Source organism: Schistocerca gregaria, chromosome 7 (genome assembly GCF_023897955.1).
Source record: "Schistocerca gregaria isolate iqSchGreg1 chromosome 7, iqSchGreg1.2, whole genome shotgun sequence".
NCBI lineage: Eukaryota > Metazoa > Arthropoda > Insecta > Orthoptera > Acrididae > Schistocerca > Schistocerca gregaria.
The window spans coordinates 275,879,537-275,896,108 of record NC_064926.1 but is presented as its reverse complement, the minus strand read 5'-3'; the positions used below and the strand labels follow the sequence as shown (position 1 = coordinate 275,896,108).

The following is a 16,572-nucleotide window of genomic DNA, read 5'->3' as shown; positions in this document are numbered from 1 at the left end:
GATTATGCATATACATTTACACTGAAAACAACTGACTGCTTTTGTTTGATTTAGTTTGATTAACTTTCTGATTAATTTTTAACTTATTATTCAAATCTACATTCGAAAAATATAACTTTCTCCAGCCAGTAATTTGACCAAAACAAGGAAAGTAAGTTCTCGAATTTTAATTCATATCTAATTCTTTTCCTATAAACTATCACTTGTATGATCTTAAAATTTAGTTTCATTCCTTATTTCAATTCCTCTAGCCTTCAAACGTTGTCTTTTATTCCATGCACTACACTATAGTTCATGCATTCCACATATTTTTAGCTGTATGTCGCCACCTCTTCTGCTGCCCATTATTGTGGAATCTGCATTAGAACTTAAAATCTTCCTCTTTTGCAGGTGAATGGTCACTAAACGTAGTTATTCCGTTGGATTTAAGTTCAGGAAATTGCTTTTCTATTGCTGGGTGCACAGTGTCCAGTTCACTTCATGTTTATATAATATAATCACTCTTTTTAAACAGGTGCTAACGAGAATGTAGCTACTCGAGCCCATTGATACGGTATTTACAGTAAATGCTGTTACCTTTTATTCTTCATTCACATCCACATATCTTCCCCCATGAACCATGGACCTTGCCGTTGGTGGGGAGGCTTGCGTGCCTCAGCGATGCAGATAGCCGTACCGTAGGTGCAACCACAACGGAGGGGTATCTGTTGAGAGGCCAGACAAACGTGTGGTTCCTGAAGAGGGGCAGCAGCCTTTTCAGTAGTTGCAGGGGCAAGAGTCTGGATGATTGACTGATCTGGCCTGGAAACACTAACCAAAACGGCCTTGCTGTGCTGGTACTGCGAACGGCTGAAAGCAAGGGGAAACTACGGCCGTAATTTTTCCCGAGGGCATGCAGCTTTACTGTATGATTAAATGATGATGGCGTCCTCTTGGGTAAAATATTCCGGAGGTAAAATAGTCCCCCATTCGGATCTCAGGGCGGAGACTACTCAAGAGGATGTCGTTATCAGGAGAAAGAAAACTGGCGTTCTACAGATCGGAGCGTGGAATGTCAGATCCCTTAATCGGGCAGGTAGGTTAGAAAATTTAAAAAGGGAAATGGATAGGTTAAAGTTAGATATAGTGGGAATTAGTGAAGTTCGGTGGCAGGAGGAACAAGACTTCTGGTCAGGTGACTACAGGGTTACAAAAACAAAATCAAATAGGACTAATGCAGGAGTAGGTTTAATAATGAATAGGAAAATAGGAATGCGGGTAAGCTACTACAAACAGAATAGTGAACGCATTATTGTGGCAAAGATAGATACGAAGCCCACACCTACTACAGTAGTACAAGTTTATATGCCAACTAGCTCTGCAGATGACGAAGAAATTGAAGAAATGTATGAAATAAAAGAAATTATTCAGATAGTGAAGGGAGATGAAAATTTAATAGTAATAGGTGACTGAAATTCGGTAGTAGGAAAAGGGAGAGAATATGGGAAGTAGGTGAATATGGACTGGGGCAAATAAATGAAAGAGGAAGCCGCCTGGTAGAGCTTTGCACAGAGCACAACTTAATCATAGGCAATACTTGGTTCAAGAATCATAAAAGAAGGCTGTATACATGGAAGAAGCCTGGAGATACTAAAAGGTATCAGATAGATTATATAATGGTAAGACAGAGATTTAGGAACCAGGTTTTAAATTGTAAGACATTTCCAGGGGCAGATGTGAACTCTGACCACAATCTATTGGTCATGACCTGTAGATTAAAACTGAAGAAACTGCAAAAAGGTGGGAATTTAAGGAGATGGGACATGGATAAACTAAAAGAATCAGAGGTTGTACAGAGTTTCAGGGAGAGCATAAGGGAGCAATTGACAGGAATGGGGGAAAGTAATACAGTAGAAGAAGAATGGGTAGCTTTAAGGGATGAAGTAGTGAAGGTAGCAGAGGATCCAGTAGGTAAAAAGACTAGGGCTAGTAGAAATCCTTGGGTAACAGAAGAAATATTAAATTTAATTGATGAAAGGAGAAAATATAAAAATGCAGTAAATGAAGCAGGCAAAAAGGAATACAGACGTCTCAAAAATGAAATCGGCAGGAAGTGCAAAATGGCTAAGCAGGGTTGGCTAGAGGACAAATGTAACAATGTAGAGGCTTATCTCACTTGGGGTAAGATAGATACTGCCTACAGGAAAATTAAAGAGACCTTTGGAGATAAGAGAACCACTTGTATGAACATCAAGAGCTCAGATGGAAACCCAGTTCTAAGCAAAAAAGAGAAAGCAGAAAGGTGGAAGGAGTAAAAAATGGTTGAAATGGCTCTGAGCACTGTGGGACTCAACTGCTGTGGTCATTAGTCCCCTAGAACTTAGAACTACTTAAACCTAACTAACCTAAGGACATCACACACATCCATGCCCGAGGCAGGATTCGAACATGCGACAGTAGCAGTCGCACGGTTCCGGACTGCGCGCCTAGAACCGCGAGACCACCACGGCCGGCGGAAGGAGTATATAGAGGTTCTATACAAGGGCAATGTACTTGAGGACAATATTATGGAATTGGAAGAGAATGTAGATGAAGATGAAATGGGAGATAGGATACTGCGTGTAGAGTTTGACAGAGCACTAAAAGACCTGAGTCGAAACAAGGCTCCCGGAGTAGACAACATTCCATTAGAACTACTGACGGCCTCGGGAGAGCCAGTCCTGACAAAACTCTACCATCTGGTGAGCAAGATGTATGAGACAGGCGAAATACCCTCAGACTTCAAGTAGAATAGAATAATTCCAATCCCAAAGAAAGCAGGTGTTGACGGATGTGAAAATTACCGAACTATCAGTTTAATAAGTCACAGCTGCAAAATACTAACACGAATTCTTTACAGACGAATGGAAAAACTAGTAGAAGCCGACCTCGAGGAAGATCAGTTTGGATTCCGTAGAAATGTTGGAACACGTGAGGCAATACTGACCCTACGACTTATATTAGAACCTAAATTAAGGAAGGGCAAACCTACGTTTCTAGCATTTGTAGACTTAGAGAAAGCTTTTGACAATGTTGACTGGAATACTCTCTTTCAAATTCTGAAGGTGGCAGGGGTAAAATACAGGGAGCGCAAGGCTATTTACAATTTGTACATAAACCATATGGCAGTTATAAGAGTCGAGGTACATGAAAGGGAAGTAGTGGTTGGGAAGGGAGTGAGACAGGGTTGTAGTCTCTCCCCGATGTTATTCAATCTGTATATTGGGCAAGCAGTAAAGGAAACAAAAGAAAAATTCGGAGTAGGTATTAAAATCCATGGAGAAGAAATAAAAACTTTGAGGTTCGCCGATGACATTGTAATTCTGTCAGAGACAGCGAAGGACTTGGAAGAGCAGTTGAACGGAATGGACAGTGTCTTGAAAGGAGGATATAAAATGAAGATCAACAAAAGCAAAACGACGATAATGGAATGTAGTCGAATTAAGTCGGGTGATGCTGAAGGAATTATATTAGGAAATGAGACAGTTAAAGTAGTAAAGGAGTTTTGCTATTTGGGGAGCAAAATAACTGATGATGGTCGAAGTAGAGAGGATATAAAATGTAGAATGACAATGGCAAGGAAAGCGTTTCTGAAGAAGAGAAATTTGTTAACATCGAGTATAGATTTAAGTGTCAGGAAGTCATTTCTGAAAGTATTTGTATGGAGTGTAGCCATGTATGGAAGTGAAACATGGACGATAAATAGTTTGGACAAGAAGAGAATAGAAGCTTTCGAAATGTGGTGCTACAGAAGAATGCTGAAGATTAAATGGGTCGATCACATAACTAACGAGGAAATATTGAATAGGATTGGGGAGAAGAGAAGTTTGTGGCACAACTTGACCAGAAGAAGGGATCGGTTGGTAGGACATGTTCTGAGGCATCAAGGGATCACCAATTTAGTATTGGAGGGCAGCGTGAAGGGTAAAAATCGTAGAGGGAGACCAAGAAATGAATACACTAAGAAGATTCAAAAGGATGTAGGTTGCAGTAGGTACTGGGAGATGAAGAAGCTTGCACAGGATAGAGTAGCATGGAGAGCTGCATCAAACCAGTCTCAGGACTGAAGACCACAACAACAACATCCACATATTCCCGCACACTGTGTCATATTCAATTTTTCCGTAATTTATAAGCCATGTTTGCACACCAGCGATGGCTTGGTCTTTTTCCAATAGCAAACATTTCGGTAATTCGGGTGAGGATACAATGTACTTACGCACACGCAAGGACATTTAATTTTAAGAAGGAACGGGCTGACGAAGCAGCGATTATTGGACTGCGCCATTTACAAAAGAATTATCAGATGTAAGTCATGCGTGTACTGTGTATTTGTTTATGTCTGGAAGTTTAAAGCCAGTTTGTTCAAAATAGATTAATATTTTACAATACAGTAATTTTGTTCGTATTCTTTTTCTTTCACTAACCAAAAAAGATGTTCAAATTGCATATGATCTTTCTTACAGGTTCGCTCTTTATCGGGATGTCTCGATTGTATTTGGGAGACCACTAATGTGTTCAACTTCCGATCTGTTAATCTTTCTCTTACGAAATACCTCTAATTTGATTTCATTTCCATTTTTATATTCAAATAGGTCCCTTAGGTATTTTCATCGAAGATTATGATTGCGTGAAGGCAATTCGGGTCAAAAGGTCAGTTAAGAAAACCCCTTTACGTAATCAATCCGTACGTCTCCTGAACACAATCGAGAACCGACGCATCGGTGATCAATTAATAATCTCTCACTCCTTTTAAGTCAAATTAAAAGACGGCCACGCAGGATAGCCGTAAGTACGCAATCTAGCGCTAGGTTGCATTTTGTCAGTAAATATTTCCAACAAACAATGACAGCATCATTATTATTATTTACTAATATTTATTATACAGAATGAGCAAGTTCCTAACGCCAGAGTCTGCAATCTAAGTTTTGTAAATTTCTGCCTAACACTCTCCCATGGCCCAAACAAATCTGTCCTGATAATAATTTTTCTATTCCTGTTAGTCTTATCTGGTTTGGATCCTTCAGATTTGAGCAATGTTCTAACATGGGTCATGCAAGTATTTTTTAAGAAGTTGTCGACTGACTACATTTTCCTAATTCTACCACTGAATTGAAGCTTACCATCTACTTTAACTACAAATGAGCCTTTCTGATCGTTCAGTTTCATATACGTATTAAATGTTACACCCAAGGATTTGTATGAGGTCACTGTGAGGCGTAGTAATACTAGTGGATCCTATTTCTTTTCTTTGTTCGTTTCTTATCGGATCATTAGACAATGTACATAACTAAAGATGAGTGGTATATTAATGTTATATGGAGTAACTTCCAATTTGTTAACAAAATTAGTCTTTCAGCACACTACTGAGTGTCACACCGTGTGGTCGCTCATTCTGTATTAATTACGTGCTTAAATGCTGTAAATATATTGCATGCTTGAATGTCCAACGTCTGGCGTACTTTCTTTTAAGAGTTTCCTCCTACTGGGTGTGTAATTTATTTTTATGTGTACTGTAAGGTGTTAGCAAAATCCAACACTTTCCATGAAAACCCTGACATGATAAGCAAATCCAGTAGTATGTCACATAGCTCCGAATAAATCGTGACATTAAATTAACTAAAGTAATACGAGTAACGAGTGGACAAATGGAATACCACAGACTAACACAAGAATGCCTAAATGCATGTCATACCTTCCCACCGTGAGACAGACGCAGTTCCGAGTTGAGAAACGAGAACAGAAGCCGAGAGCAGAACGGTGTTAAGCTAGAAGGCCCTACGATAAGGGACGGACACTCACGTCTCCAGCTAACCACCAGGACCAACCCCCACCCCATGTATAAAGCTAGAGCCCTCCAGAGGAACAGTATAGATCTTACGATAACACAAAAAGGGCCACACCAGCCGCAAGTTTTAGCGTGAGACTTTTTCGCGTCTTTGTTACGTTGCAAACGTTAAAAACATTGCCCCACCACGAAAAGTAACCGCTAGGACCACCCCCCAGCCCATGTTAAAAGATAGAGCCCTCCAGAAGAACAGTATAGATCTTACGATAACACTAAAAGGGCCACACCAGCTGCAAGTTTTAGCGTGAGACTTTTTCGCGTCTCTGTTACGTTGCAGTCATTAAAAACATTGCCCCACCATGAAAAGTATAACATTTCTCATTGGGTAGACAGAATTTTTGTAGGCGGAGCTTAAGGTTAACATTAAGACCCTGATTGGTCAGATGAAACCACAGCCAGATAGTTTTTGTTTTAAACCAACTTCGGTAAATTGTAGTAAGGAGAAGTTAGGAGAAGAGTTGCTTCCGAGACAGCGAGCTGTATGGAGCTGCGCCGGCCGCCGCCCCCTGACGAACACCGACAAGGTAATGAACGCACGCGATGTCGCATTTTTTAGCGCATAAGGCTTCACTCAGACACTCAGAACTGAGAAGCCTCATCTGTTGCATCCCCTTTTTATGTAATACTAGTGTCGATCGACAATTGAAGCTCATGGTATTCACATTTGCTACTTAAGTTAAAATCTGAAACGCGATGATTTTTCTCTTATATAATTATTGAGAAGCCACATCAGCCACTGTAATTTATGACAAGTTAGATATGTAATTAAAGATAATTGAAGGTCACTGTAGACCATTTTGATAGTTTTCTCTTTTGTGAAACTTAATTTAAACCTAGATTATAGATGTGATATGGCATAGGTCATCCGTCGATCCATTGTACAACTTGGAAACCCACTCAGGGAATATTCGTTCACATTTTTGTTGAACGCAGTTGATTTTTATCATCCTGCATTAAAATATTTCCTTTTATCAATAGTTCAATTTATAAACAATGTTTTGTGAGTAGAATAAAATTTCCAATGGTAAACTTAAATGCTTTTTCGACGTTATTTTACCAGCTAACTAAAAATAGGAAAGCCTTGAACCCCTTCCACTAAATTTAGTTAGTATTAAGATTCTTTTACAAGGAGTGCGGTGGAGCTGACGCTGAAATCATTAAGTGTTTGGTAACATCATCGATAGTCTCACTGAACTCTTGTGAACTCTACATGTCATGTATGGTCTGGCGTCTCCTTACCAACAACAGGTCCCAGGTTCAAACTAGTCAATTCCTTTAAAAAAAAACATGCTCAGAGCGTCGTTGCGCGAAAGTGGTAGGGAGACACGACTTAGAACAGACAGACACCACGCAGAATGTTAGAGTATTAGTGAACTGAACTCTATGTAAGTAATTTTATATATGTGACTTTTCATGCTTTCCCGGCGGGTCTGTTGCAAATGCGCTTCTAGGGTTTGCCGCAGGATCGTATTGTGTAAATCGCACAGTATTTCTACGATGCAACTGCTCCACATCATCAGGTAGTGGTAGCTGCTGCTGTCACTGGTGCAAGGCGCGACTGATGATAATCGTGCGGAAGCGTCGGAATTTGTCATGACGGGAGCAGGCAACACGTGTGCGCGGGAAGACGCTCGTAGCTAGAGGAAAGCGGCGTCCTGAGGCCCCCTGCTGGTAGCCGCAGAAAGGCCGTCCGCGCGTGTGCTATGGGCAATGACTGTGCTGCCGGACGCTCCTGCGCTTAAAGTCTGAACCAAATCTCAGCTACTCGTTGCGTCACTTGAAGAAACGGAAGTTCTTGTTTTCTCTGTTTTTGATTTACTAGCAGCCAGTGCTGGATTCCAGGCGGCGCCCAGTTAAAAACCCGAATCCTTGTTGATAAGATTGTCCGCCGTGCGAATATGTATGGCCTTCTTAATGACACAGTCCCAGAAAGATGACGCTGGGGATAAAATTTCCATCTGTTCGTAAAGCATACGAGGTCCCGTGTCCAGGCAATGCTCCACTACCGCTGATTTATCAGGTTGCCCCAGGCGTGTATGACGATGATGTTCGACGCAACGTTCTTGCACGGTTCGGCATGACTGTCCAATAGAAGATTTTCCACATTGGCATGGGATTTTATACACGCCACGTTTCCTGAGGCCACGGTCGACTTTGACAGAGCACAATAAATTCCTCAGTTTTGCTGGTGGCCGAAAAACACGCTTAACGTCGTGCTTTCTGTGGATTCTTTCTATTCACGAAGACATGCCGCCAAAATAGGGCAAGAACGCTGTTGCAGTGGGTGCCTCCGTAGTTCTCAAGAAGGACTCCATAGTGGATATCATTGGGGTTCTTCCTCTTTGTTATAAGCATTTTTCTGCATTTATCCAAATTTAAATTCACTACATTAAGTGAAAAATTGTGCAAGTCTTTCTACATTTCCCGAGAATCGCCCAGTGACGATAGTTTCCCGTAGGCGAAAGCATATTCAGCGAAGAAACGTTTAGCCTATATTAAGAACATTAAGAGCCCTTTACCGCTTTCTTGAAGCACACCTGATGTTAGCATCGCCTCTCTTAAACAATCGCCATCTCGATTTTTATCAATGAAATATTCATAGATCATGTTACATACATATTAAAATAATATGTATTTATTTTACATAAACGTACACGTTTAAATAACCACTACTCTTGCTACGCTCCACATGTGAATAGAAGGAGAAAAAGACCTAACGACTAGTACAACTGGAAATACTCGATGTAAGGCATTTCACAGTAGCATGCAGAGTATGGATGTAGATGCAGAAGGTTTGCATCCGTTCATGGACTTTACATATTCTAGAAAAAAAATCTATTTATCCACACCAGGCGGCCGGAATGGCCGAGCAGTTCTAGGCGCTACAGTCTGGAACCGCGTGACCGCTACGATCGCAGGTTCGAATCCTGCCTCGGGCATGGATGTGTGTGATGTCCTTAGGTGAGGTAGGTTTAAGTAGTTCTAAGTTCTAGGGAACTGATGACCTCAGCAGTTAAGTCCCATAGTGCTCAGAGCCATTTGAACCATATTTATCCACACCAAATAGGAATATTGCGATAAAATGAGGGCATTAAACCTGTTACACTGATTCATATCCGTACTGGCAATAAATTTTCTTAAAATGACAGTACTGTTATTGAAGCAATAGATACCACATTTCTGGGTCTCTGCCGCTATCGTCACCGGTCCTTATTGAGGACTTTTTGCAGAAGCTGAAAGTCATTACCGTTATAAACATTGTTCCAATCAATATGAAACGTATCGATATTTGTTATCCTGATATGGTTCATCGCTCTTTGCGCCCACACGCAGTTTTCATCACTTCAGCTGATCAAGTGCTTTATTAGTACAAGCCATTATTACAATTCTATTGTCACTACCAGCTCCGCATTCCGGCCCTTATGGGCCATCCAACATCAATCAATCTATTACAGAATGAGATTTTCACTCTTCAGCGGAGTGTGCGCTGATATGAAACTTCCTGGCAGATTAAAACTGTGTGCCTGACCGAGACTCGAACTCGGGATCTTTGCCTTTCGCGGGAAAGTGCTCTACCATCTGAGCTACCGAAGCAAGACTCACGCCCGGTACTCACAGCTTTACTTCTGCCAGTATCTCGTCTCCTACCTTCCAAACTTTACAGAAGCTCTCCTGCGAACCTTGCGAAAGGCAAAGGTCCCAAGTTCGAGTCTCGGTCGGGCACACAGTTTTAATCTGCCAGGAAGTTTCATATCAGCGCACACTCCGCTGCAGAGCGAAAATCTCATTCTGGAAACATCCCCCAGGCTGTGGCTAAGCCATGTCTCCGCAGTATTCTTTCTTTCAGGAGTGCTAGTTCTGCAAGGTTCGCAGGAGAGCTTCTGTAAAGTTTGGAAGGTAGGAGACAAGATACTGGCAGAAGTAAAGCTGTGAGTACTGGGCGTGAGTCGTGCTTCGGTAGCTCAGATGGTAGAGCACTTGCCCGCGAAAGGCAAAGGTCCCGAGTTCGAGTCTCGGTCGGGCACACAATCTATTACACCTTAATCTCACACTACATACTCACCTGAGGTAATTAATTTAGTGTAAAACTTATCTTGAAGGATATCGATCGAAGCTGCGTCCAATCCACGCACGTAGGTCGCCGGTGTAGTCCTGAAGACGATCAAAGAGGCGCTCGTAATCGGACTGTAGATATCCGCATCGTTGGTCGGTGGGAGACGGTATAGGCAGCCTCAGGGGCACCCCACACAAACATCCCTAAAACGTGAACACCTTCACAATCTACATGAATGGTGCCCTGATGGCAACTGGAATGGATCGCTCCATTGGTTTTCCGACGTACGCTTACCATACTATGTGCGTGTACCAACGTCAACTCTCACACACCAGTTCAGATTGGCTTCAGCGTCAAATATCTGTGAGTTGCCTCGAAAGACTTCTGTTGCAGTAAAACTTCATGTGCTATGTTTTATAGTCCTCTGTTAATACTATGTCTGAAAGGTGCCAACGTTCTGTAAACTGGAGATCCCTGCAAAATTTATCTACAAGCACTACTTGGGATGGCATTTGTATTCATTAGAAGTACTGCCCTCTGCCAATGAAATATATTAATTTGGTATTTCCGCACAAAAAGTATTCACAGGCGTAAGTTTTTATTTATCAACTCTTTCAGTCACCTGTCTGCTTCCCCGGTCTCATTTCCTAAAACAGCATGAATATTTCTGCAAATTGCTGCTATATTGTGACTTAAATTACTGTTTCATCTCTGATTAACAACGCAAATAAGTAATGATAGATAACAGATGAGCAGATGATGATCTCCGTCAAGCCCAGACGAATTGCAAGCAGAGCTCACAGACATTGTGACCTGGGATCACCGATTCAATACTATGTTCGTCATTCCATACTGTTACAAGTCCGCAATGATCATAAAGTAATGGCAGGATGGCCATAACGAATACTTTGTTGATAAATCATGTCACAAATATGTTCGATGGGGACATGTCAGGCGAACGTTGCAGTTTTCACCGAAGCTAATAAACCAGGTGCAATACGTTCAGTGAATTACACATTCCAGCATAAGTTGCCCTCATTACCAATTTTCTTACTTACCTTTGCTTACTCTCCACCAAACTATAATTTCCTTACACTTTCGTGACCTAAAAAGCCATTTGATTCGGAGTGATACCTTCCAAATCTGCTTCTTAGTACACAACACACTATTAAGCACCCCTCTACGGGCCATACCCGCCACTATAACATATTGGGAGATTATGAAGCCCGTTATCTGTTTTATACTAAATCAATTATATCTCACAACAGCTCTACACGCGCAGTCCAAAGACAGCACTAACAATGAAACCCTACGTAGAGCACATCCGTCTCAGTTGGAAAAGGCACAAACATTCCCAACTGCGAGAGCAGGAGTAAACTTTTTCTCAACAGCCGCAGAAGATTAAGTAGTGAACAACACTGAACGTCTACATACACAACTTAAACAGGCGTAAGTCTTTAGTTCTCAACTCTTTCAGTCACCTATCTGCTTCCCCTATCTGCTATTTTACATGCAAATGTGAAATCTGTCACATACTTTGTAAATTTCGTCGCGTGGCCCTTGTATTCCAATCGTTACACACCGGACATTAACTACTCTCAAACAGTCCTAAAATGAGAGAGTGGAGCAATAATAAATAAATAAACAAATAAGCAAGGGTCTACTGCATACCCACGACGCTGTTTGATCTTCACCTCTGCCATCTCATAAAATACCATTATTTATGTATGGGAATGAAAAACTCAAAAAGAGCACTACTAGCGTGTGGGTACTGACCAACAGAAGTCTTATAGAGATTGCTGGTAAACTAAGGGGTGAGTAGTAGCATCCTGCATGACCGAGTAAGTGAGCATAAAATGTGGGACAGTACAGACACGACCTAACTGGAAAGGCTGCCCGCACAAGTTATTGTGGCCGAACATAGAAGCCATGACCGAAACTAGTGTGATGTCTGACTCCAAGGAAGTTAATCGTGTCTTTATCCGTACGTAGCTACTGTCATCAAAGGCTTTTCATTCGTGGTCTGTCTGTAACAATGCAACAATAGGAAGCCATTGCAGTAAGACTGGAAAGAGTACACACTGAAGAATAGGAGGATCTAAAAAGTGAACTATCGAATGAATACATTTCCGATGACTGTAAACTGCTCTATATCGTTGTGCTTCTAGTCGGGAATGACTCAGGCAAAGCAAATCAGCTGTAAGAACTCCCACACTGGGATAGCCCTTCAGGAATACCGACGGCAAAAAAACGTAGTACAAAAGTGAAATGTGCTGCATAATGAGACCTTTTGATGCTGTTTCTGGTGAGCGTTTCAAAGAACTAAGCAGAGAAGGTCTAGGTGAACATTGTGCTGAAGTATGGAGAGCTGCATCAAACCAGTCTTTGAACTGAAGACCACAACAACAAAAGATGTATCAAATGTCTACTTTCCACTAGTATAAACAGATATGTCAAGGAACAGGTTGCCGTAGTTTGAAACAGCGTAAAGACTTCTATTACTAAGGAAGTTATTAATACAACATGTGCTGCAACAGTTGATATGAGGATTGATTCACAAAATCAGGCTTACAGAACAGTACATGAACACGAATTGGTATCGTGTGAATGTTTTATCTACAAATTACTTCTCCGACGTTAAGGACCAACATTCAAAAAGAAATAGGAGTGAAATAGGAGTGACTGGAACATTTTACCAGACATGTTGGATAATTTTTTTGTCTCCTACCAGGGTACCAATACAATAAAAGTATAAGAAAATCATGAACAATCTTTTGTGCTACTCATTGTATTAACACAGAACGTAGCCACACTTTCGATGAATAGCGTCTTGTTAAATGATGCCTAGAAGACCGCAAAAATAATTAAAGCTGCGAAATGCATTGCAAGGTACATGAAGTTAAGTGGTCACTGCTTATCTTCGAAATAATCTTTGAAGCAAGAGATCAGTGCACGCTGGAGGAGAAGTGATCTCTGATTCCCTTGGAAATCATCTTTGAAACAATAGATCCTTACAAGCTGGTTGAAATGGTTCAAATGGCTCTGAGCACTATGGGACTTAACTTCTGTGGTCATCAGTCCCCTAGAACTTAGAACTACTTAAACCTAAAAAAACCTAAGGACATGACACACATCCATGCCATGGGATGCGGTGGGCAATGCGCAGTGACCAATTATCGACCAACGCACTGGACGAGTTCATTTGTTCGTTCGGAAGGGGAGGCCGACAGTGTCCACCAACTTTCGGCCCATCGTCGATGACAGAACGGAATCGAAGTGCAAGCACTGCAGTCTTTTTCAAACGATTTAACAGAAACTGTTTGGTAAAAAAAATTCAGTTTTGCTTTATATGTCAGGTTCATAATGATGTGATCATTATTTCGTTAATGGACACAGTTATTGTGGTATTTACGTGTAAGTAAGAAACTAGAAAAAGTTCAAATCAAAAATTTTGTTTGGTGCGTATTACATATGGCGCTGTGTATGAAATTTGCCTAAAATATCGAATTTTTCTTTAGACTTCGGCGGAGGTCTATATCTGTCACCAATCTCGAGGAAATTAGATATGACGTAGCACACTCATTTACGAGACATTACACATTTATTTTGTACTGAGGATGTACTTTTTCATAAGACACTGATCTTACTTTTCCTCTGTTCCTCACCTAATAAAGTTAATAAACCACTGTTTCACAATTCTCTCACAATTGCGTCTGCACAATTTATTAGTGAGGTGGGAATGTGTAAACTTCCCTGTGTTTTGGTGAAAGAAGCAAAATTTAACATAACAACAAGGGAAATGTATAGGTTTTACTCGAAACTCGTCACTTATGATGCTTCTCTGAAAGTTACAAATGGGTAACAAATCAGGCAAAAATAAATCGCTGCATTTTCGACGGAATTCCTTTTAAATACTAAACAAACCAGAGGTGACAGACCTTTTAGAATGGTCACCATGGAAGCGTGGTCTTAATATTTACAAAAAATGCGCGTGTACGCTTCAGTTTAGAACGGCACATTCCCTTCAGCGCTCAGCATTTCCCCTAAAGCGCCTTCCTACGATTCCCACCACTGCCGCTCTCCCAACGCGTGCCCTGCCCTCTGCGCTCCTACCAGCCACAGTATTCTGAGGGACTCTGCTGAGAAGCAGAATAAATCTTCTGTTTGGAAGTAAGTCTTTTTTCTGTGCTTGTATTGATTATCAAATTATTTTCCATATGCTGTATGAAGTTAAATGTGTCACGTAAGCTTCCTTGGAAAAGTTGCTTTTGTGTTAAAAAGAAGTTAAGGAGGGAGAGAGAGAGAGAGAGAGAGAGAGAGAGAGAGAGAGAGAGAGAGAGAGAGAGAGACCAAGAAGATAAAGAGAGAAAGAGAGAGGGGGCTTATATTTGGAATTGCAGCGACGCGAGAGGAGGAGAGAGATGTGAGATGAGACGTCAGGGAAGACCAGTAATGCTCAGTTTCTCGCATGTCTTGAACCTCGACAACAGACATGAAATGAGCACGTTAGCGAGCAGACTCCTGTGGGACTAGACACGAGCAGCTTTCTCCCTCTTTCGATATGCGAGCTATAACCGGTAACACACAGAGCAGTACAGCACTCTAGTGAGTAAACGATGGACAATGGTACACAAAGTACCCTCAGCCACACACAGCAAGGTGTCTTGTGAAGTATAGATGCGGATGTATTTGCAGAAGTAATTATGGTGTAAGAAATAGTGCTGTGACTTAACGAATATGAAAAATAAACTGCTTACATAAAATTCGTGAAGAGTCCCACTAACCGTGTTTAATTTAACAATAAGAAAGTCAAGACAGTCTCGTAAATTGTCATTCCTCGCTATGTATTTGAGTAGTAGACAAATTTCTGCAATAACATTTCGTTTAGAGCTGTTATTGTGATCTTTGGGCTGCGTAACGGTGCATCAGGTGAGCGACTGAATACAATCTCAGGAATCCAGATCTATTAAGAAATAAAACACAATCTCGTCACTGGGAAAAGCAGGAAACTAAACATGAGGTCACGGAAGCATAACACTCTTTCCTCTGTAAGGAGAACAAATGCCTCGGAAGTTTGAATGGTTCACAAATATGCTACATCGTACTGTTATTCGAAAATCCTCCAACTGATGATGAACAGTCATGCAAGGCTTGAAAAACATGCACACAGTGGCACTGTATGCGGATGGTGGACCATGGATTGCTTTTCGCAACTACAGATGAAATCACTATTTGACATCAGTGCTAATACACGATGTTCTAAAAGAGAACAGAACACTCCTTGTAATGTGGAATTGGTCACTAAACATCATAAGAAGAGAATCTGTCCGTATATATGGAGGAATGATTACAGTGCTGTCAACAGACGAGGAGAAACAGTAGAATGGATCAGTCAGGTGACCTCACTGACTTCGAACGTGAAGTACTCATTGGAAAAGATCCTTCAGGGACATTTAAACCTTCTAATGCCGGCCAAGTCGACTATGGTGATCTGACTGTGTTGTGGAAACACTAAGCAACAGCCACAGTTAAACTAAAACCAGAAAGACCTCATTACTGAGGACAGGCAAGATGGTGGTTGTGAAGAAGTCGCATAAAATCAGCGGACGGAGTCACTCACGAGTTCCTGAATGCTACCAGCAGTCTAGTGACTTTTCACAGTGACTTCACGTAGGGAGTTAGAAGGGATGAGATGCAGTGGTAGAGAAGCTCCTAATAATCCACACAGTTTTGAGTTCCTCGCTAAGCGACGCCTGGTGTAGCGTAAAGAGTGATGGCTCTGGTTAATGGATGATTGGGAACAAAGGATCGGAGTGATGAACGATGCTGCGTGCTATGGGAAGCCATATTCATCATGGGACCTATAATAGTAATCTGTGGCACCTTGGCAGCTGTATTTTACGTGAACATTATTACAGACCACCTGAATCTCTTCATACTTTATGCCTTCCCTGACAGAGAAGGCAGCTTCCAGCAGCACAACTCTCCGTTTCACACGACCAGAATTGAGCTACAGAGAATTGAAGAGGAAATTAATGAAGTCACTTTGATGTCTTGGCCACAAAAATTTTATGGTATGAGACCAATAGAACACGTCTGGGAAATTATCGGGCGCCAGCTACGCGCATACAAACCTTCGGCCAGTAATTTAATGGAATTACTGACATTCGCGCAGCTGTTGTAACATTATGTGATTGCCTTATCACTTTAAATCATTCACTAATCGAGCAGTCGCTCGGTAACAGCTACAGTTAGCAAATAATGTTGCGAGAATGTAAAAGGTGAACAACCTGTGACGTAACTTGTTTATTGTCGAAGCGCCGTCAGAGATGCAGTGAGTTATTGGCTTTGAAAACCGCGGCGCGAAAAATGGACAGAAGAAGAACACTTTTACACATTTTCTTTTTTTTATGTGCGAGATATTCTCGATGAACAGTTACTCATTCTTCTCTTGTCTCTTGTAACTTGTGTCGGATGCGCATATCTTGGTGTCGTATTATTATCGTTAAAAATAATATCATTTTTGTGTAAAGTAAAGAGCAATACTAAAAGTGCAATACTGCATAGCAGTAAATTCATTGTGCGACGTGTATGTGAAAACGTCAAAGGAATTATTGTCATTACGAGAAGAGAAGTGCCAGTCAAAACGGCA

General features: G+C 41.3%; 1 protein-coding gene across 1 annotated transcript in view; it reads left to right on the top strand.

The window, feature by feature from the left end:
• The window catches only part of LOC126281216 (myrosinase 1-like), a 188,669-nt gene that overhangs the window by 75,842 nt on the left and 96,255 nt on the right, over nt 1-16,572 (top strand). The gene's annotated exons all lie outside the window — the stretch shown is intronic.